General features: G+C 43.7%; 4 non-coding genes and 1 pseudogene across 4 annotated transcripts; all 5 read left to right on the top strand.

The window, feature by feature from the left end:
* The first annotated feature begins 5470 nt into the window (after positions 1–5470).
* LOC131358729 (U2 spliceosomal RNA) lies at positions 5471–5675 on the top strand (annotated as a pseudogene).
* A 1165-nt stretch (positions 5676–6840) lies between these two features.
* LOC131358543 (U1 spliceosomal RNA) lies at positions 6841–7004 on the top strand. Its single transcript, XR_009205494.1, has one exon. It is a non-coding gene; the product is annotated as a U1 spliceosomal RNA (small nuclear RNA).
* Positions 7005–14755: 7751 nt separating this feature from the next.
* Positions 14756–14919, top strand: LOC131358565 (U1 spliceosomal RNA). Its single transcript, XR_009205515.1, has one exon. It is a non-coding gene; the product is annotated as a U1 spliceosomal RNA (small nuclear RNA).
* Positions 14920–17830: 2911 nt separating this feature from the next.
* Positions 17831–17997, top strand: LOC131358573 (U1 spliceosomal RNA). The gene has a single exon (XR_009205523.1). It is a non-coding gene; the product is annotated as a U1 spliceosomal RNA (small nuclear RNA).
* A 3736-nt stretch (positions 17998–21733) lies between these two features.
* LOC131358568 (U1 spliceosomal RNA) lies at positions 21734–21897 on the top strand. Its single transcript, XR_009205518.1, has one exon. It is a non-coding gene; the product is annotated as a U1 spliceosomal RNA (small nuclear RNA).
* The last annotated feature ends 4 nt before the right edge of the window (positions 21898–21901 follow it).

Raw genomic sequence — 21901 nt, 5'->3', positions numbered from 1 at the left:
TGTTAAATGCCGCTTAAATCACTATTTTCTCCGCTAATTTTAGTATGAATATGTTCAGCATGATTTCTACTGGTTTATTATAGAATATTAAGCGAGAACGATATTTTCCGTCCTCGGGTTTACAGTTCTGTAGAATGGCACCGTTTGTTGTTGGCTGTTCTCGGTATCGCTTCTCGGCCTTTTGGCTAAGATCAAGTGTAGCCATGGAGAGAGGAGCTGAACGTCAGCCGGCTCGAGTGGTGCGGCTTCGTCATTCTGTTCGGGTGGTGCTCTGCAGAGATGCTGCGGAGGACGTGAAGAAGCGATTTTGCTGGGATTGGATTTTGCTCCGGCTGCTCAGGGACTTTAGCGGAATGGCTCCCTCCAAGGTTCTTTGCCTGCAGGATTTTTGCTCTTCGGGGTTCCTGGACATCACTTTCGCTGCCTTCACTGACTGCTCTACCTTTTTCGACCGGTGCTCGCGGCTCAGGGAAGAGGAGGTGCTTCGTGGTCTTCGGCTGGTCCCGTTGTTCGCCATGGATGAGGTCCCCATCACTGTGCACGTTTATAACCCCTTTGTGGCGGATGAGCTTTTTTTGGCCGCAGAGCTTTTTTTGGCACGGTAATGCTCTTCTGTCTCAGCAGGGGAGAAGCTGCGGGGGCGCTTCGGCGTCTGGAACGGGAAGCGCAGGTTTCTCGTCAGATTGAAGACGGACCCGGCTGCTCCGGGTGGTCTGGTCCACCCTCCGGGGAATTTTTCCATCGGTCCCAACCGGGGCTTCCTCCACTACCCTGGCCAGCCGTTGTACTGCTGGAAGTGTGGGGCCCTTGGCCACGCAAAGGAGGTCTGCCCTGGACGGAGGTGCCGCATCTGTGGTTCGGAGGACCACCTCGCGGCCGAGTGTGGTGCGCCAAAGGCCTGCAGTCTGTGTGGTAGCGAGGAGCACCTGTATCGCCAGTGCCCATCGAGAAAGGGGACTTATGCTAGTCTTTTTGCTGAGGAATTTTTTTCCTTAAGTGCCCGGGAAAAGGGGGAGGAAGCGGTGTTCACCGAAGGGGCAGCAGAGCCTGCGGCATCAAGCGGGCCAGTGAGCGAGGAGGTAGCAGGGCCATCTGGCAAGGAGGTTCTTCGGACCTGACCCCGGGAGAGTAGCTGACAGCCGGCCGGGTAACCCCAGCCGTGGGAGCGCCGTCGGGGGAAGAACAGGCTTCGTGGCCCGGTCTGGGGCTGGAGGCCGGGCTGTTTGGAAGTTAGGCGGAGGCGACAGAAGGGGTAGCGGAGGCCTCGACCCTGGTGCGACCGGATTGGGCCTCAATGGAGTTCTCGGACGGCATGGAGGATGTGGGATCAGATCCAGAGCAGGATATGGGGGAGGGCGGCAGACTCTCCGGGTCTGGAGCTACCACAGAGGCGGAGGGGGCGACGGAGGAGAGAAGAACAAAGAGGTCACGTCTGGAGAGAGGACGGGAGTTTGACCTCCTGACCGCAGGGGACATTATAGGTACAAGGGAGATTGAGGTGGAGGGAGCGCGGGCTGTACATACATTGGGGGAGGATTGTTTACAGCGGGATGGAGGGACAAGGGAGGAGGAGGGGTGGACACAAGTTGTGGCAAGACGGGTCAGAACAGGGGCTGGCAGGGGTGGAGGGGGATAGTAATACCATTGAATAAGATGGGTAGTGGAAAATGGAATGAGCAACAGTTGGGGTGTGAGGAGGACTGTGGATTTTGGGGAGGTGGGGAGGGAGGGAGGGAGGGAGGGGAGTGAAGGTTTGGCTGGTGAGGGTGGGTGGAGGGAGGTTTTTTTGGGGAAGGCTTGGTTTTGGGGAAAGTGCCTTGAGATTGTGTTGACTGGTTCGGATTCTTCTAAAATTTTTGTTGATGATTAGAATAGCATCACTTAATGTGCGGGGCATCAAGCAGCCTCTCAAAAGGACAGCCGTGTTTTTGAGTTTGCGTTCAGTTTCTTTTGATCTGTTATTTTTGCAGGAAGTCCATTTAAGCTCGGAGTGGGAGGTGGTTGAGTTCACGAAAGGGTGGGATCTCGGTCCAGCCGTTTGGGGTGTGGGTGAGGGGAGGGGAGATGGAGTGGGGGTGCTGTTCAAATCTTTTGAGTGGGAGGTGGAAAATGTAGTTTCGGTAGTGCCAGGGAGGATTATCTGTGTGGATGGGAAGTGGAGGGGGACTAAGTACAGGGCTATAGGGGTGTACGCACCGTGTAGGGGAGGGCAACGGCGGGGGTTCTTCCGCCTGCTGGAGCCTCTTTTCTGCACAAATAGAGTATTGCTGGTTGGGGGGGATTTCAATGTGGATGTAGAGTCGGAGGGGGGGGGCGGAGCTGGCCCATACGATGTCAGGAGCAGGCCTGGTTGACGTTTACAGGGTGGTCGATCCGCATTCTCCGGGCTGGACTTGGAGGAACTCACGGGGTGATGCATCTAGGCTCGACCTCCTGTTTTTGCCAGAGGGGGTGAAGGTGCACGCGTGCTTCCTGAGGCCCTTTTGGGCCTCCGACCACTGCATGGTGCTCGGCAGCATCGAAGTTGAGGGTTGTCAAAGGGGACGAGGTTGTTGGAGATTGAACTGTTCCATCTTGCAGGACCCTGCCTTTGTTGAGATTTTTCGCCATCTGTACACAGGTTGGCGAGGGATGCGGGTGCTGTACGACACACAGCGTGAGTGGTGGGAGGACCTGAAAAAGAGAGTTGCCACCCTGGTCCGCTGGTGGGGCCAGGAGATGGCAAGACGGAGAGTGGAAAGAGCCAGGCAGTGGTCAAGAGTCCTTGCTTCGGCTTGGATAGATGGAGATTGCGGGCGGCTCAGGGATGCCAGTGAAGCCCTACGAGCTCACTTTGAGGCGGAGGCCCGCAACTACTTTGTTCAGGCGGGTAGGCAGGCACTTGAGTTGGACGAGCGCCCTACACGCTTCTTTTTTAATAGTGTCAGAAGCCGGCAGCGAGGGTCTTATATAGAGGGTTTAAGTGATGGTACCCGGGTACTGACCGTGCCCGAGGACATGTTGGGCTGCGCTAGTGCCTTTTACTGTGACCTCTTCCAACGAAGGGGATCGAGCGGTGAACTGGCAGCCGGGTTTCTGGACTCTGTGGTAGATAGACTGCCTGGGGAAAGCATAGTGGAGTTGGAAGAGCAGGTGTCTCTAGAGGAGATGGAGAGCGCTATGCTCTCTCTGGAGACAGGCGTGGCTCCTGGAGGGGACGGTCTCCCTGTGGAGTGGTACCGGACCTTTTGGCCCCTCGTGGGCCCAGATCTGATGGCCGTTTACAGGGAGGCATTTGGGGCTGGGCTCCTTCCACAGTCAGCGAGAGTCGGGCATATCGCCCTTCTACACAAGAAGGGTGACAGGGCGGACTTGGCAAACTGGCGGCCGATCACGTTGCTGACGGCAGATTATAAGATCGTTGCCAAGTTACTGGCCCTACGCCTCAGAAGGGTGATGGCCACGGTGGTGCACCCTGACCAGACTTGTGGGGTGCCCGGATGGACGTGTGGTATGAACCTGGCGCTGGTCAGAGATGCTTTGGCATGGGCGACGCAACGCCAGGTACCGTTGGCTTTGCTGAATTTGGACCAGGAGAAGGCCTTCGATCGTGTGTCGAACGCGTTTCTGTTTGCGCTCCTGGAGCGAATGGGCTTTGGTCCGGTTTTCACTGCCATGGTGCGACTGCTTTATACCGGGGCAGTGAGCCGTGTCACCATTAACGGACATCTTTCCGCGTTGATCGAGCAGAAAGGGGGGGTCAGGCAGGGGTGCCCGCTCTCGCCGATGCTCTATGTGCTGTTCCTAGAGCCTCTGGTGGAGAGGCTGAGAAGAGATCCATTTCAGGGACTTCATATCCCGGGCGCGAACGGGGTTAGGGCCAAGGTGTCGGCGTATGCCGACGACACTACGCTGTTCCTCGGCCAAGATGAGGACTTCCGCGCATTGGAGCGGGTGATCGAGGCGTTCTCAGATGCTACTGGTGCACGGGTTAACCGCGGGAAGTCCTCCGTACTTTATGCTGGAACGTGGGCTGGAAGGTCTGAGGTCCCGGGGGGTTTCTCTCTGTGCCAGGATGGGCTCAGGATTCTGGGCATCGTCTTCTGGAGGGAGGACAACGCCCAGAAGAACTGGGACGTTGCCCTCAGGAAAGTACAGGCGAGGGCTGAAAGCTGGAACCGGAGGGATCTCTCTCTTTCGGGGAGGGTGCTTGCGGTCAATGCCGACCTGTTGGCAAGATTGAACCATCTTGCCTATGTCTTCCCTGTCCCCTTTGTGACAGGATGGCGCCTAGAGCGCCTTGTGTTTACGTTCATTTGGGGAGGGAGGAACGAGCAGGTCGCCCGCGTACGAATGTATAGGGATTGAGAGAAAGGGGGCAGAGGTGTGATTTGTGCCCCCCTCAAGACCATGGCCTTGTTCATGTCCTTTGCGGCGAGATTGACCAGGGGGTCGGAGGGACATATATCGGCCCTGTTTGCAAAGTTTTGGCTGGGTTTCACTTTGCGAACGGTGATTCCCTGGAGAGGCACGGCACCGTGGTCGGTCGACCGCCCATGGCATTACCAAAAGGCGGTCGAGTTCGTCCGGGACCAGCCGTGGTGCCTGGTGGACAGTCTCGTCCTGGAACACCGTAGGCTGTATAAGAAGTGGAAGGACTGTTGCGCAGAACACATGAGCGAGGCATTGACCCGCATGCCGGGTGTAGATTGGGCGAGGATTCAGCCGAAGTGGCTAGATGGGGCCAGCAAGGATCTGCACTGGTTGGGGGCGCTGGGGCGCCTCCCTGTGAGGGAGAGGCTCTATAGGCACGGCTCAACTCGGACGCCCCTGTGTCCAAATGGGTGCGGGGGCGAGGAGACCATTGACCATGCATTGTGGTCATGTCCCATCGCGGCCCTCTTCTGGAGACACGTGTCGGAGTGGTTGCCCGCTGAAGAGGGGGCAGCGATAGGCCGCGATCTTGTGCTGTATGGCAGCGGATTGGGGCTCATGGGGCCAGGGATGGCAAGGCCTCTGTGGCAGGCCGTCTCGGTGGCAAAGTGCATTCTTTGGGGCGCGAGGTGCGAGGGCATTCGGAGCCTGTCCCGATGCGTCAGTCAGGCACGTCTATTCCGGTTATTCAGGGCCAAGCTCCGTAAGGTGCAAGGTGAGGAGCAAGGGGGGGAGGGCTTTGTGAGGGTAGGAGTGGGAGTTTTGGAGGGGGGAGGTTTTTTGGGAACCACGGTACTGGGGGCCCCATGGTGGCCAGACCGCTGAGGTGATGGGGGTGGGATCGTTTAAATTTCTGTATTCTGTTGGATTTGAACATTTTGGTCTCCTGACGTATTTGTGATCATTTTCTTTGTGAATTAAATTTTTGTGTAAGGTGGTTTGTGTTATGACAAGAAATGTGACTGTGGATCTGATTGTTTTGGGTTTTATATTGATGTGTGGTAAGTGGGAGGGATTTAAGAGGGACGGACTGGTTTTGTTTTGCTGGATTTGATGTATCGTTTATTGTTGTGTTGAACTGGTTCTAATAAAAAAAAAAAAAAAAAAAATCTGTTCTCATCAGTTTAATATCTGATACGCCCTCTATATGAGGGCTCTATATTAAACGGATTTTTAGAGCTGGGAGCTGGAAAAGGGGCTTGCTCCGTCCGATCCACGCATCGGCCTGGTATTGCAGTACCTCCGGGAACGGTGCACCCCTCTCTCTACTGTTAAAGATAGATTATTTCTGTTTGTTTAGTTATAATGTAAACCAGGTGTATATTGGTGTTCTCTGTGTGGTTTATTTGTGGAGCTCTGTATCTGAGCTGTTTGTGATACCCTTATAATCACAGTTCACCACAGAGAAGAGGTTTATAACGGTGTTTATGTAGGGTCAGTGTGTCTGTAGAAGTTACTCTGCTCTTAAACTAACATGTGCTTTTACACCATTAGATCATGGTTTCTCTCTGTAATGAACATCCGACTCTGACTTTTTGATCTTATAAAAGCACAATAAATGCGTATTATTTTCTGTAAAACACGTAGCGTTTACTAAATGTTTTGTCTTAATCATCAAGCGGTGTTTCTCGTGAATTCAAAGGAAGCCTGATGTGTCGATAAAATATTCTAAAGTATCAATTATAGTATTTATAGTTATTAATCTAAAATTCCATTTGTAAGCCTGGGTACAACAAACGGATCATTTACGGCATACGGAACTATCCATCCGGAACTATCTATCGGGAATGTTGTGTCCGGATCACATTACCGGTCGGACACAAACTTCTTGCTTGCTTTTGTTTAAATATTGTGATTTTAGAGTCACTTATAATTGCAAGTTCAAAGCACTTTTCCTGTTCCGTCCTTTCATTTACGTGCTAAAATGAACTGAAGCAGGTTTTCCTGTAGAGAAGTCGTTTTTGTCTTAGATCTAACTCGCCAACTATCCTGCAAACCGAGGGAGGGAGGGGGGGGTTGGGGCTAACTGTAAAACAACCTTAATAAAATTGTTGAAAATAGTTTAGTTGTTTCCTGCTGCTGATATAGCTTTGTGATATGTAGCAGTATAGCTTTGTGCCCTTTCTTCTGGACTGACTACTTTTTAGTGTAAAGTGTTTTGGTTACAAAAGCATTTTCCTGAACACTGTGGATCTCATTACATATTCAGCAGCAATGCATCATGGGAAGTATTGTACTGTTTAGTGGCTTAGAAAATAATCATCACATTGTTTTATATGTAATAAATGTAGCCTTATTTTTAGCAGCATTTATAGACTGCAGCATTTTAGATTCAGATGTTTGTGTAATGATTAGCTCTGTGTTCTTCGCCATGATGGTAAAGGGTGTGTTTGTTGGTGCAGTCGCTAGCCGAGGGCTCTGCAATTCATACTTACCTGGCAGGGGAGATACCATGATCAAGAAGGTGGTTCACCCAGGGCGAGGTTCAGCCATTGCACTCCGGTTGTGCTGACCCGTGCGAATTCCCCAAATGTGGGAATCTCGACTGCATAATTTCTGGTAGTGGGGGACTGCGTTCGCGCTCTTCCCTGATGTTCACTGTACTAAAGTTAGATACAATTTTACTGTGTTTGCTGAAATTTTGTAGGTTCTGCTGAGTTTCTTAATGTTGTAATATGGCGCTGCCACATGCAGAAGAATTTGTTCAGAAGTGCACTACAATTGTAGCTAATTATCACTGAACGTTATTTAAGAACAAAAAGTCATAATGAAAAGTATTAACAATTTATGCAATGAGATGCAACTGTGAACTATATATATATAGAAGTTATTATAGTTGACTGAATCAAAAAAAACAAAAACAAATTTTAATTCTAATTAACATTCACAAAATATACTTACAATACATAAAATGAATATGCTTTGTCTTAACACAAACAAATTTGTGTACACCAGAATCAAGTCACTTTATTTCTTCATTCTGGGGAACAAACACACACAGCCAAGAGTTGCAGAATGTTTGTCACACATCCCTGAGACAGGGAGGCAGACGTCAGACGGGAGTTCAGAGTCATTCCTATGAACGTAGTGGTCTGTGCTGGAATCAGACAGCTCTTTTTCTCGTTCACAGGAAACCGAACTTCTGCACGTGCCTCAAAAGCAGTTTGGAGTCTTGCATGGTCTGCTGTCTTGTGCGTGCACAAAGCAGCCAGTCATCCAGATATGGCAGGACACGCATGCCTTTCATCCAGAGACACCTTATGAAGATGCAGAGAGCAAGGGAAAGGCCGAAAGGTAGAACCTTGAACTGGTAGGCTTGATTTTGGAAACTGAAACGCAGAAACTTCCTTTGATGAACAGCAGTTGGAACGTGAAAATATGCATCTTTCAGGTCGACATTCCCAAACCAATCGTCTGCTGCCGATTGAATTGGAGAAAGAGAATTGGGCGGAACCCACCGTCCTTTTTCGGAACAAATAAACGTGTTGAATAAAACCGGTCTTTCTGAACGAGGGGATGAACTTTTTCTGTGGCTCCCTTCTCTATCAGACAACAAATTTCCAGAGAGAGAGCCATTGAATGAACTGTGTCTCTGACAACCATTGGAACAATTCCTGAAAATCTGGGAGGCCGGCATCGAAACTGTAAAGTATATCCTCTGTTTGAGTTGACAAGACCCAGGGGTCTGCTGTGTTGGTCTTCCAGTACTTTAGCTGTTCTATTGAAAAACGATCGACCACCGGCCTGGATATCTCAGGCTTTATGTATACAGCTTTTAGTGGCCGTGGAGGGACGCTGACTGGGTCCTCCTGGCAACTGTCGTTGAGGTGGCCGAGAAGCCCTTATGTCATTAACACGAGGCCTTTGATGGAGCTGTGACTGAGATGCAGCATGTTAGCGGAAACGGGTGTGTATTGTGGCATAGTGATGACTATTCTGAACTGCTGGCATCTTAAAAGTAGAGTTGCTCTATACCTGGGTCAGTTGGCGAGTGGCTTCAGACAATTTTACCCTCTTTTCCAACAGTTCTGAAACATTAGGTCCAAAAAGATGTCCAAGAACAAATGGAAGCTCTCAAGGTTTTCTTACAGTCCTCAGGTAGTCGTGCTTGGGCAAGTCACACTTGGTGGCAGGCTGCCAAAAGTGTGGCTGTAAGGTTACCCAGCTCACAGGTTACATGGCCCCTGACCAAAACAGCCATTTGCAGTTTCCAGAGTACTGGTGGCAGCAAGAAATAATTGACAGATTGTGTGTTCTGTATGAGCTATGTAGGCGACAGACTCGTTTGCCTTTTTCAGTAATGAATCTGTGCGACCACATTGCGCACTGGGACTTTGCACATTACCTCGTAAAGCCTCGTCAGGGGACACCACCAAGGCTGCAACAGGCTGCTCTAGTTCTGGAGCACAACCCATCCCAATGGAATCAGCTTCAGTCATAGTCGCAAGAACTCGAGCAACCTTTAAGGCGCCGCTTAGGCGGACCAAAACCTGTGAGAGCGTTAAAAAATTCAGTCGCGAAATCCTTACATTGTGGTATGGCAAAGGAATTCGCAGCTGAGGGCTGTCTCGGGAAAAAATGCTGGTTTGAGCAGATTGGGCAGGCTGAAGTGAATGAAGCAGGCATTTCAGTTCCGCCATTTCTGAAGAAAGCATGGAAACCGTCTTAGAAAGCGAATTTTCCTCCACACGCGAATGTATATGACTTCGTGATGTGGCCTTTTTCTTAGACGGGTGACTAGCACCGGCTGCCGCAGATAAAACTGGTTAACGCCAGTCACCGGATTGCACCGAGAGAGACACGGTGTTACCAACGAAAAATAATGGACAACTAAAATTTAAACTCACCAGAAGTACATCTGAAGTGTTCCAAAACCTTTGAAGACATAGAAGTATGCTGACACAGCTTGTGAGGACGATATTTCGCTGCTCTAGTAAGCTGCACTTAACAGCACAAATATATAATTCAACCATAAACGACCTATCTCAACCAAGCGAGAAAGCGAAAGAGGCGGAGTGCTGAGTTATAATGGTCCAGAGCTCGGCATACGTCACCACGTGACTTTGGTATATTCTCTCGACCTATCTGGTTAGTGCTGTGATAATCCAAAGTATTCATACTGCCTCTGGCGGTCAGTAGGAATGAAACAGAACGAGCTACTTGCTCAAGTTCTTGATTGTCAGGGTCCAGAAGTTGGCATAAGGTAGCAACATGCTTTCTCAGTTTTGTTGATCTAAGGAGCTCTGGATTTTTGGCCTTGCATTCTTCAGAAAATTTCCTCAAATTTCCACTTTTATACCTCTTTTTCCACGTGTCACTATTCGTGTCAGCCTGTGGCTCAGCTGCTTTTCCACTGGTGATAGGGTTTCATATGTCCTTGTTAACAGGGCCTGTATCTGCTTTAAGATACGTCTCTAAGCTTACACGTGATGCTTCTCCTTCATGCTTCTTATTAAAACTTATTATTTGTGCGAGAAGGCTCTCGCTTAACATTTCGTATGCTCACATTCTTACTTAACTCTGCCTTGGCCTCATCCACAACTTTCCTTAAGTAGTTCTGAAGAGTAACAGTATTCTCTGTGAATGGAACACAGCCTTCATTGCTCCACCTTCATTGTTCTGTTGTACTATGAACATTAGCCGTCACTGGACCAGGAATTATCTAGCAATTCCTTGAATTTTTTTAGCTTTCTTTTCAGCCAAAACATCGGACGTCCTCAAACAATGGCCAATCCACGTTTCTGTTGCCCCTTTAAGAGAAAATCCAATTTTGACTGTAGTAGAAGGCTTTCCATATTCAATTGTGTTTTCACTATAGTTTGACACACTCCTGGCTACTTTAATTACCAGTTAAAATCTTTCTGTTTTGACCTTGATGTCAATTTTTTGGCAGCCAACACAAACCGCCCCAGTTCTCTCATCTATTGGGCAATGTATCTATGCTGAGATTGTTCACAGCCTTTTCTCGCAAATAATGCATCTCCATATGTACATATCATCTCATCGTTTTTCATGTCTCATGATTCTCATGTCTCCAGAGTTCAGTCTTCTTGAACATTGCATAGCAGTGTTGGCATGGTAGGTAGTCCTGAACTAAAGCCTTCTCAGAGGGCTGTTTCCATGTTACTATTTCCCCATGTCCTTCTTCCGAAACCTTCAGATTATGGTGCCAGTCACCCTTATTTCGAAGGAATTCCAACTGCGTCTTCCTTTGTTTGGAGCCTTCCTTTTTTTTTTATTGCTGTATGCTGTTCTCCTCTTTGTTAGTTACTGGCTTCTTGTCGTTAATGTACTATTTTAGCCTCATCTGCATGTTTATGATGTGGGTGAGAGGTGTGTGTAACCGTCTACTCATAGGGGTGTATGCTTTCTGAATGATCTCCCTCTGCTCAGTGGTAAAGCACTGGCTTGTTTATAGTGAAGTGCTGATGGTACTGATTCTCAAAACCTTTATGACCATAGATACATCTATCCATGTTGTCCCCGAGGAGAATGGAGACTTATGGGAAGCTCTGTGTATACTCAGTAAAAGGTAGTCTTTCACCGACTGGCTCGCTGTAACTGCATTTTTATATTTGTCACCTCAGCTCTGTGCTTGTGAAGTATGCTGCAATCACATACAGGACATCAACTTGGTACAGTTAACATTAATATATCTGCAATTGTAATAACGGGATTTACAATGTTAAACACTGATCATACCCACGTTTATGCACAAATGTACAGGTATTTTTTAAATATGTCATAAATATGCATAGACTATAAAAGTATTAAATGTAACATGATTGCTATTTCATGTATCCGGCATCATTTGAAACAAGCCTGTGGAACGATGCATTTTCATATTGTCCAAATGGCATGACCAGCTTTCCCAGACACTGCTGACGTCTCGGTATGGAGATTCCCTTTTCCACAAGGAGATTTTCCTGGCATGGGCCAGGGCAGTCGACTGGTTTAGCAACTCTAGTGGAGGCATAGGAATGCCTGTCCTTCTTTCCCTGAATAAACTTTAATGCTGACTGTTTTCTTATTAAATGGTGCCCAGAAAATAAAAAAGCAGGGCCAAGACCAAACAGTTGAAGCTGAACTATAAAGTCTAAAATTGGGAAGAAGCTCTCTTTAAAAACAGTGTTTGTTTCCTGAAAACGCTAAGTAATTCTATATTGGGAATTCATTATGCACAGCATGGTGGTGCCTAAAGAAACCTGGCTTAGCAGACAGTTGAATGGTAAAGTGATAAATGTAACAAGCAAACAAATAAAGTAGTGTGTGAGGTCCCACCTGTTTGTTTTTAATAATAAGCTGATAAAGCAAAACTGAATGGTTTTTTCAAGCCAGCATAATGAGATTTTTAACTGAAAATTGTTTTGCAGAAATGACACTTATTAACCTGACCTTAATGTATTCCACCAATCTGAACAAAATCTCGAAGTTTGCAATGGTGGCATAACATTTAAAACATTACACCGATTTGCATTACATTTTCGACCAGTGACGACACTGAACTGTCTACGATGACTGTAGACTCTTAACCAATGACAGTGCAGAACTGTCTACACTCAATGTAGACTTTGCCACAGTGTAGAAACGACACCTGCGTTTGTGCTCTCCCCTGATATTCACTGTATTAAGGTTGGATGAAATGCTGTTGTATTTGCTGAAGTTGTATGCATTCTGCTGAGTTTCTTTTCTTAGAAGTGTAATCGTTTCACCACAGGATTTGTTTATTGTTTACAGATTACACCAGATTGACACCAGTTGGATGGTCAAAGCTCGTTATTAGTATTAATGTCTCCTTTGTGTAAGTCAGGCACATCATATTAGGATCAGAATGGGATTTGTTGGCCATGTACCTTAACGCACGCATTATTTGCTATCCATACAGTTTGCTATCTGTACAAGAAATACAAACAAATATTGTAAAACTACCTGGTTATCAGGCCTCACTGACAGTTTATATGGTATCTGTGTCAATATATATGGGAAAAGAAATGTACTCCAGGTGTTGATTTTATATTGATTAAAATAGATTTATTGGGGAAAGAAAGCGTATGGGGAGCACTCGGGGCACTACAGTGTAGCAAGTGAAGTATCACTAAGAATGATTAAGAATGAAAAGTCATAATTGGTTGTAAAAAAAATAAATTGCAGATAAAAGTTCCTCCAGAATAACTTATCTAATAAAGTGCAAAAAATGAAGAACCCAACACAAGCCCAACAGTTTAGACAATTTAAAAGCTACTATTGAAAAGAGGTTATTTAATTAAATTTATTTACAGTTTATAAAGTTAGATGCAACTATGTATTAAGGTTATTATAGTTGATTGAAATGACCCGTTACCTTGACACAGTGAAAGCGTGAGCAACAGAAGCAATGGCAGTTTACCGACATAAAATACCGACAAATTAACAAATACCTCGTTGGCTGCATGCTGTGAGAAAGGGAAATAGACTTTAAATCTACTTGTGATGGCCCCACCATCGACTATCACAGTACTCGCCATCGGCCATTTTCTCTCTTTCTTTCTCTAATTGTTTTTCGTATTTTCAATATATGTTTAAATTTTATTATAATTATTTAACTGACCTTGTTGGTAGTTGTGTGTTTGGTGGCAATATCTTCCATTTGTTTGTAAACGGACTGGTCCGTCGTTATAAATGTCTCATTCGAATGATGTCTCATTTGTTTCGTTTTAAAGGTTGGATTTGTTCAGTTAAGTTCTCCTGAGTTTATCAGTTTGAGTTTAGCTTTGATTCTGTTGGCCTCCTTTAGATTTTCTTCTTGATCTAAATTTTTGAACTTTGTTTTCTTTAACTTGGTGTGTACACATCTTGGAATTATTAAACTATATTTTTGGCAAACTTTGTTTTTTTTTCTACGCCCCTTCAGTTTTGGGTTGCATGCATTTTGGGCTCCTGTACAGCTAATAAAACTTCTGTGTCTGCTTATCCTCCACTGTTCCTCCACTGCATTCCAGGCTTCAGGGACCTTGAGCCTCTGCTCAGAGGTAAGTGACAGCTTGTCCTCTATCAAACCAATATTTACCAGCAAGGAGCAAAACATTTCCAGCTGTTCAGAATATAATTTAGAAAAAATACTATTCAGAATACTGGAGGTTCAAATGCATACATTGCCTTTTTTTTTTCTTTTAATTTTATAGCAACCAGTGTATTGTTTTTTCTAGCAGATACTGGGCTGCTCACAAATGCTGCAGGGTGAGGAAGAGGTGTCATGGCTGGTGAGAGTGATGTGGGATGAGGCAACATCTAGAATATCATGTCTCCATTTCACTGTGGTACACCTCATTAACCTCATCTGTATTAGAGTGTCGCCAGACTGAACCACCTCCTCCCCAGGATCAAGTCTGTCATTAATGGTGGGCTGGAGAGAGAATGGACCAGATTCACCCATGCTCTTGCTGAAGAGGTACTCCACCCTGAGCAGCTCTGTGGAAGGTACATCAGCCGGGAAATTCTCCTCTACAGTTTCTTCAAACAGCTGCTGACAGCGGGTGTTGAAGTGGTCGATCAGTGGTGTAGAGTAAACCCTGTGAAGCCATCCTTTGCCACCAAACACTGCATCAGAGCTCCTGTCTGTGTTCCACTGTGCAATGCCACTTATCAGGTAAACCTGATAGGGCCCCACTGTGCAGTTCTGCCCTGAACATCACTATAAAGTGTATTAGAAAAACACCAAGGTCACACATTTTTTGTTAAAAGTATACAGACTGCAGTTGTGTACCTGGAATCATATTTGGCAGTGCTTTTTGGGTTGGTTCCATGCAGACATTTGTAGTTGTTCACCTCCACATTGTTGGATTGTTGTGCTACGTGCAACTTTATTTTTCTAGTTTTAACAATTTTATTGTATAAACATGGAAGACATATCTTGGCTTTAATGTGTGTCTTTGGATACTTGATAAATCTTCAAATTTGTTAATAGAAAGTACAAACTTTTACAGTACCAGGTATAGATCAATGAATGGAAGCAAGATTTCTTGTAGAGAAGTAATTTTGTTTTGGCTGGCCTGCAAGCCGAGGGGGCGGGGCTTATAGACAAGGCTTTAAAACGACCTCTTTAAAACAACCTTAAAATTCAATATTTTTTTGCTGTCTTACTGCTGTATCAGTGCACTCTTTCTTCTGAACTACCTTGTTTTTTAGCTTATTTGTTTTGATTACAAAAGCAGCTTCCTGAACATTGTGGATCTCATTACATACTCAGCAGCAGTGCATCATGGGAAGACTGCAGTGTTTGTGTAATGATTAGAGTTAGGTTCCTCACCATGATGGTAAAGGGTGTGTTTGGTGGTGCAGTCGCTAGCCGAGGGAGCTGCAATTCATACTTACCTGGCAGGAGAGATACCATGATCAAGAAGATGGTTCACCCAGGGTGAGGCTCACCCATTGCCCTCTGGTTGTGTTGACCCGTGCGAATTCCCCAAATGTGGGAATCTCGACTGCATAATTTCTGGTAGTGGGGGACTGTGTTCGCGCTCTCCCCTGATATTCGCTGTACTAAAGTTAGATACAATTATACTGTGTTTGCTGAACTTGTGCAGGTTCTGCTGAGTTTCTTAATGTTATAACATGATGCTGCAACATGCAGAAGAATTTGTTCACAATTTTACTACACAGCACTACAGTTATAGCAAATTATCACTGAACGTTATTTAAGAACAAAAAGTCATAAAAATGAAAAGTATTTACAATTTATACAATGAGATGCAACTATGAAGTAGAGTTATTATAGTTGACTGAATCAAAATAAAAAAAAATTAATAACTATTAACTAATTAAATGATTAACTAATTAAAATATTCACAAAATATACTTACAAAACATGAAATCAATATGCTTTGTCATAAAACTAACAAATTTTTGTATACCGGCATCAAGTCACTTTATTTCTTTACATCACTTATTGGTGAGCGCACACACATTCTTGTAATTAAAACTTCTAAGTTCTGCTGGTGTGTTCTGGGGACCACTTTCCTGAGGTCCTACAGATTAAAAAAAAATCTGGCATGTATAATTTAATTCTGGGAACATAAAGATCACTTGAAATTCTTGATTTAACCCTTAGGAGTCTGCAGGTATTTTGGGGCCCTGAAGAAGTTCTGACATGTCCTGACATTTGTGTATTTTTCAGTTACTTATAAACATATAAATGGCTAAAGTCTGATTACACTGTATTCAGCACAAACTGGGCTACAATAATATGTGAGCAGCATGTATGTACAAGTTTGTATATTGGAGAAAATAACAGTTATGCGTGATTATTGAAAACGGCAAAAAAGGTCACTGAAATGAGACCACAAAACACATTCATAACATTTGTGTACAAGACTTTTGTGACCTGGATCTTGTAGCCTGGAGTTTTTACTTCGAAATGATGTGACAATCATCCTGCTCACTTATTCACAGAAAACAATACATTCATTTAAATTTTCTAAGACACTTTTTGTTTAGAAAGGCCATATGCGAGGAGGTGTGAATGACCATGAATAATGCTGTAATTCACACCAGAGAAGACAAAGACCCGCATAATGAGCTGCATACTTACATATGTGACTGAGGAAAGCGCTACAAGAAAATAATTTGAGGACAAAAACATATTTCTTTGTATGTAGTTAATTTAGAATAACTCAAGATTCACTTGCAAGAATCCCAGGAACAGTTCAAGATAAATAAAAAGTGTAAAAACAGACATTCAGGGTAAAATGGTGCAAACAAAAACAGTGTAGGATATATATTAAAAAACTGTCCAAAACATACATGCAGGGTAAAACTGCAACAGGAACAGTGCAAAATAAAAACTGTGCAAAAACATACATGCAGGGTAAAACTGCAATCAGTGCTCATGTTGAAAATTTCTACCAAAAGACAGGATCAAAAAAAGTGCCAGCAAACTACACAATTCTGAAATTTATGTTCACTGAAAAGACGATACTATTTGAATCCAATGCATTTATCAAAAATGCCAACATAGTCAGGCTACTGGTGGTGAATTTGTGTAGTGAACCACATTTTCTTGCTGATCACTTATCGCTGTTCCAAGTGCAATACAGGGTCCTACACAAGACTAGTATGGTGCTCCTAATCATCTGTCTGCCTATTCTGTATATCAACCTATGAAGGTTATCATTCCAACCACTATAATTTTAACTGAAAATAACATGGTTATTGTTTGGTCAAATAACATGGTCATGGTCAATATCATGGTTAAAAAATAATATTGCTGATTATAACCACAGACCCAGCCTCAGCTCTGTAAACTGTAAGAAAAATACATCAGATATATTGAGAGAATCAGATTTATTACCACACTTACCTTTAGAAGACCTTTGAAGAGAATTCTTCATCTTCACAGTGGGCACAATTTCAGTGTCCACTGGTGGCACCCTCACATCTGCTCGAGTGTCTGTGGAACATTTTAGTGGCAACTCCATATAAGATTTTAACCATGTTTAAATATATTTTTTAAAGCATACTATATTTTTGTATTCTATTACAATAATAATAAAAAAAATAATTATGTAACAGTCATGCTCGTTATTGTTTAAATAATCCATAACTTCATGTTGTTCACATTTCTCACCTTTCTCACTCATTACTTCATCACTGTTTAACTCCATCTACTCTGCAAAAAGTTTCATGTGTCTCATATTAACAAAATACAGTACTGTGCAAAAATTTTAGGCAGGTGTGGGGAAAATGCTGTAGAGTAAGAATGCTTTCAAAAATAAAACTGTTAATAGTTTATTTTTATCAATTAACAAAATTGAAAGTAAATAAACAGAAGAGAAATCCAAATCAAAACAATATTTGGTGTGACTACGGTTTTTGAAGGAACTCTGCAGGTAGGTTGTTCCAAACAGATTGCAGAACTAAACACAGATCTTCTGTGGATGTTGGCTGTCTCAAATCCTTCTGTCTTTTCATGTAATCCCTGACAGACTTGATCAGGGCTCTCTGGGGGCCAAAACCATCACTTCCAGGACTCCTTGTTCTTCTCTACTCTGAAGATAGTTCTTAATGACGTTGGCTGTATGTGTGTGGGGTGCTTGTCCTGCTGCAGAATACATTTGGTCATGATGGTATTGCATGATGGATAAGTATCTGCCTGTATTTCTCAGCATTGAGGACACCATTAATCCTGACCAAATCTCCAACTCCATTTGCAGAAATGTTCTTTGCTGATGGCATTGCTGGACATCTTCTGATGTCAATCGGAAGTGAGCATGTCTTGTAGTATTTCATCTGCTGCATTAATTTTCCTTGGCCGACCATCTACAGTCCTCAACATAGGCTGTTTGTGCTTCAGAATATCCTGAACATCACATCTTGAAACCCCAGTCTGCTTTGAACTCTTTCAAGATTCAAGATTCAAGAAGCTTTTATTGTCATTTCAACCACATATAGCTGGCGCAGTACATAGTGAAATGAAACAACGTTTCTCCAGGACCTGGTGAGGCTCACCCATTGCCCTCTGGTTGTGTTGACCCGTGCGAATTCCCCAAATGTGGGAATCTCGACTGCATAATTTCTGGTAGTGGGGGACTGTGTTCGCGCTCTCCCCTGATATTCGCTGTACTAAAGTTAGATACAATTATACTGTGTTTGCTGAACTTGTGCAGGTTCTGCTGAGTTTCTTAATGTTGTAACATGATGCTGCAACATGCAGAAGAATTTGTTCACAATTTCACTACACAGCACTACAGTTATAGCAAATTATCACTGAACGTTATTTAAGAACAAAAAGTCATAAAAATGAAAAGTATTTACAATTTATACAATGAGATGCAACTATGAAGTAGAGTTATTATAGTTGACTGAATCAAAATAAAAAAAAATTAATAACTATTAACTAATTAAATGATTAACTAATTAAAATATTCTGGTGCTACATAAACATACAACTACTAGTACAATACAAAACAACAAACAACACCACAGAGCTAGGACAGAAGTTTGTCTTAGCCACGTAAAGTGCACAGTGTGCAGCTAGGTGCAAACAGAGCATAGACAAGACAGTGCAAAAAAAGACAATAAATACAATAAAGACAACACAAAAGAACACAGGACACTTAGCGCTGAAAGGAAATAAAAGAACGTGTACTGGAATGTAAGTGAAATAAAATAGATAAAGTGAAATGATGTAGAAAAAAAAGTATTGTGCAAAAATATTGTGCAAAAATACACAGCAGCAGTTGAGGTAGTGCAAATAGAATAAACATAAGTATAACTATAGCAGCGGATGACAGGTAGAGGTAGTGCAGTAAGTAATGAACAGTATAAATTATGTGTGTGTGTGTTTGTGTCCACACAGTCAAGAGAGAGTGTGTGTATCTGTGTGTGAGAGACAGAGAGTTAGTATACAGCTCAGTCCTGAGTGAGAGTGTGTGTGTGTGAGAGAGTGTAGAACAGTTCAGTAATGGGTGAGAGTGTGTGTGAGAGTGTAGAACAGTTCAGTCCCGGGTGTTGAGGAGCCTAATGGCTTGAGGAAAGAAACTGTTACACAGTCTGGTTGTGAGGGCCCGAATGCTCCGGTACCTCTTTCCAGATGGCAGGAGGGTGAAGAGTGTGTGTGAGGGGTGTGTGGGGTCAGCCACAATGCTGATGGCTTTGCGGATGCAGCGTGCGGTGTAAATGTCTGTGATAGAGGGGAGAGAGACTCCGATGATCTTCTCAGCTGTCCTCACTATCCGCTGAAGGGTCTTGCGATCTGAGACGGTGCAGTTCCCAAACCAGGCAGTGATGCAGCTGCTCAGGACGCTCTCGATGGTCCCTCTGTAGAACACAGACAGGATGGGGGGAGGGAGATGGGCTTTACTCAGCCTCCTCAGGAAGTAGAGGCGCTGCTGGGCTTTCTTGGTGATGGAGCTGGTGTTGAGTGACCAGGTGAAGTTCTCCGCCAGATGGACACCAAGGAATTTGATGATGAGACCCACCACGGTCGTGTCATCAGCGAACTTGACGATGTGGTTGGAGCTGTGCATTGCTACACAGTCGTGAGTCAGCAGAGTGAACAGCAATGGACTGAGCACACAGCCCTGAGGTGCTCCAGTGCTCAGTGTGGTGGTGCTGGAGATACTACTCCCGATCCGGACTGACTGAGGTCTCCCAGTCATTAAAGGTTTAATGATCATGCTACTCTCTGAACTACTTTCATCACTGTCATCTTTGGAGTCTGGGACATATTCCTCTCCACTGTCTGGAGTAGAATCAAAGAGCTCATCTGAAGCATCAAAAAATTAAGTCTTTCATCTAAAAATGAATAACTCAATTTAGTTAATTACAAAGAATTAGTGCTACATTTTCAATGAGAACGAAAAGTCAATATCAGTTGAACCTGCATAGTGTTGTACTACCAACATCTGCTCCTCTATTAATTCCTAAATATTTGCACCTTTCTCGGGTACTATAATTTTGAAAAGAAGTGTAGCTTTATAATGTCCTAATCATTACTGACACATCCTATGCTGTGGAAGATTCTGATACAAGCTGTTATGAACTACAACACATGATTTAATTATAATATATTCAACTATATTTAATCATATAAATTGATGCAAGTATATTAACTTATATGCTGTGTACCAATTCAACATGAAAAATGTACAAAGACACTTTTGGCCCTCCTTAACCTTGGTATGTATTTATCTTGTTCATCACAGTCTTCTGCTGTAGACTGCTGAAACAAGATATTGGAAAATTTAGTGCAACCCGAAAGAGAAATATGTAATACAAAACAAATAGGCTGTCCATTGCAAGAAAAATGTTCGTTTCACTATAGGAATAAACTTTATTAATTTGGGGTTAGATATAGCATATATTGGAAAAACTCTGTAATAATTGAGATGCATTTATACACAAATACAAATATATGAATTGTTTTGTAGTTAATTCTTAAATATGTTAGTAAATAGCTTTAACACATCATGGCCAAACCATACTTTCAGGGGACCTTTAACACAGTTCAAGTTTAAGTGATTTGTGTGGACACTATTGAAACTACAAATATCCCTTCACTCATACCAAGACTATCAGACACACTACAACCTACTTTGTGGGGACTCCGTATAGAAACTATAAACTGACAAAATTAAAAATAAATGGCATGGTTTGGACACTTCAAATGTCACTCAAGTAATAGCTTTCTACTCTACTTTTGTTGTCATGTACATTGAAGATTGATTTAAATTGTTTTGCTATAGAAAAATATATTTTTTTATTTTAAAGTTAGATATTGAATATTTGGGAAGTTAGAATTACAATGCATTCTCTCCATTTCCTAGTTTTCAGCCAGTCCTTGGGTTGTCATGTTGCAGGGTCCAGGTTTTGCTTCAGCTTTGGTCTCGCATGTTCCTCAAGCACCCTCTGATACATGGTATAATTCTTAACGGATCTTATGATGGTGAGCTGACCAGGTCTGGCTACAGCAAAGCATCCCCAAACCATAACACTTCCACCTCCATGCTTCACAGTTCTTTTGCTGAAATGCTGTATTTGGTTTACACCAAACATGCCCTGTTATGGTGTGCAAATTATTAAATTTTAGACTCCTCTCTCTAAAGAAGTCTGGCCTTGTTTTTCTTAGAGAGCAAAGGTTTCCTCCTTGCACACCACCCATGAAAGTTAAACTTGTGTAGTCTCTGATTGTTGAGGCATGCACTTTCACATCAACTGTAGCAAGAGCAAACAAATAAAGTAGTGTCCAATGTCCCACCTGTTTTGTTTATAATAGTAATAATCTGATAAAGCAAAACTGAACGGCTTTTTCAAGCCAACATGATGAGATTGGTAACTGAAAATCGTTTTGCAAAAACGATTACGTTCTCTTATGTAGCACCAGGGTCCTGGAGAAACATTGTCTCTGAGCTGCAAGCCATGGGGGTGTAAGCCGTGGGGGCGGGGCTAATGGAAGCAAGGTTTTAAAACAATCTCCTTTTTAAAACAACCTTAAAATTCAATAAATTTGCAGTCTCTTACTGCTAGCCTTGTAAAACTGCACTCTTTCTGGACTGACTTTTTTTTTTGTTTGTTTAGTTTTGTTTCAGATGTTTTGATTACAAAAGCTGGTTTTATGGAACTCATTACTCAGCAGCAGTGCATCATGGGTAGTATTGTACTGTTTAGTTGCTTAGAAAATAGTCGATCACACGTTTTATATGTAATAAATGTAGTTTTATTTTAGCAGCATGTGTAGACTGCAGTGTTTTAGTCCCAGATGTTGTGTAATGATTAGTTAGGTTCCTCACCATGATGGTAAAGGGTGTGTTTGTTGGTGCAGTTGCTAGCCGAGGATCTACAATTCATATGTACCTGGCATGGGAGATACTATGCTCAAGAAGGTGGTTCACCCAGGGCGAGGCTCAGCTATTGCACTCTGGTTGTGCTGACCCCTGCGAATTCCCCAAATGGGGGAATCTCGACTGCATGATTTCTGGTAGTGGGGGACTGTGTTCGCGCTCTCTCCTGATAT

Source organism: Hemibagrus wyckioides, linkage group LG08 (genome assembly GCF_019097595.1).
Source record: "Hemibagrus wyckioides isolate EC202008001 linkage group LG08, SWU_Hwy_1.0, whole genome shotgun sequence".
In the NCBI taxonomy this organism is placed as follows: Eukaryota; Metazoa; Chordata; class Actinopteri; order Siluriformes; family Bagridae; genus Hemibagrus; species Hemibagrus wyckioides.
The sequence above is the reverse complement of the archived record's forward strand: the minus strand, read 5'-3'. Positions and strand labels throughout refer to the sequence as shown.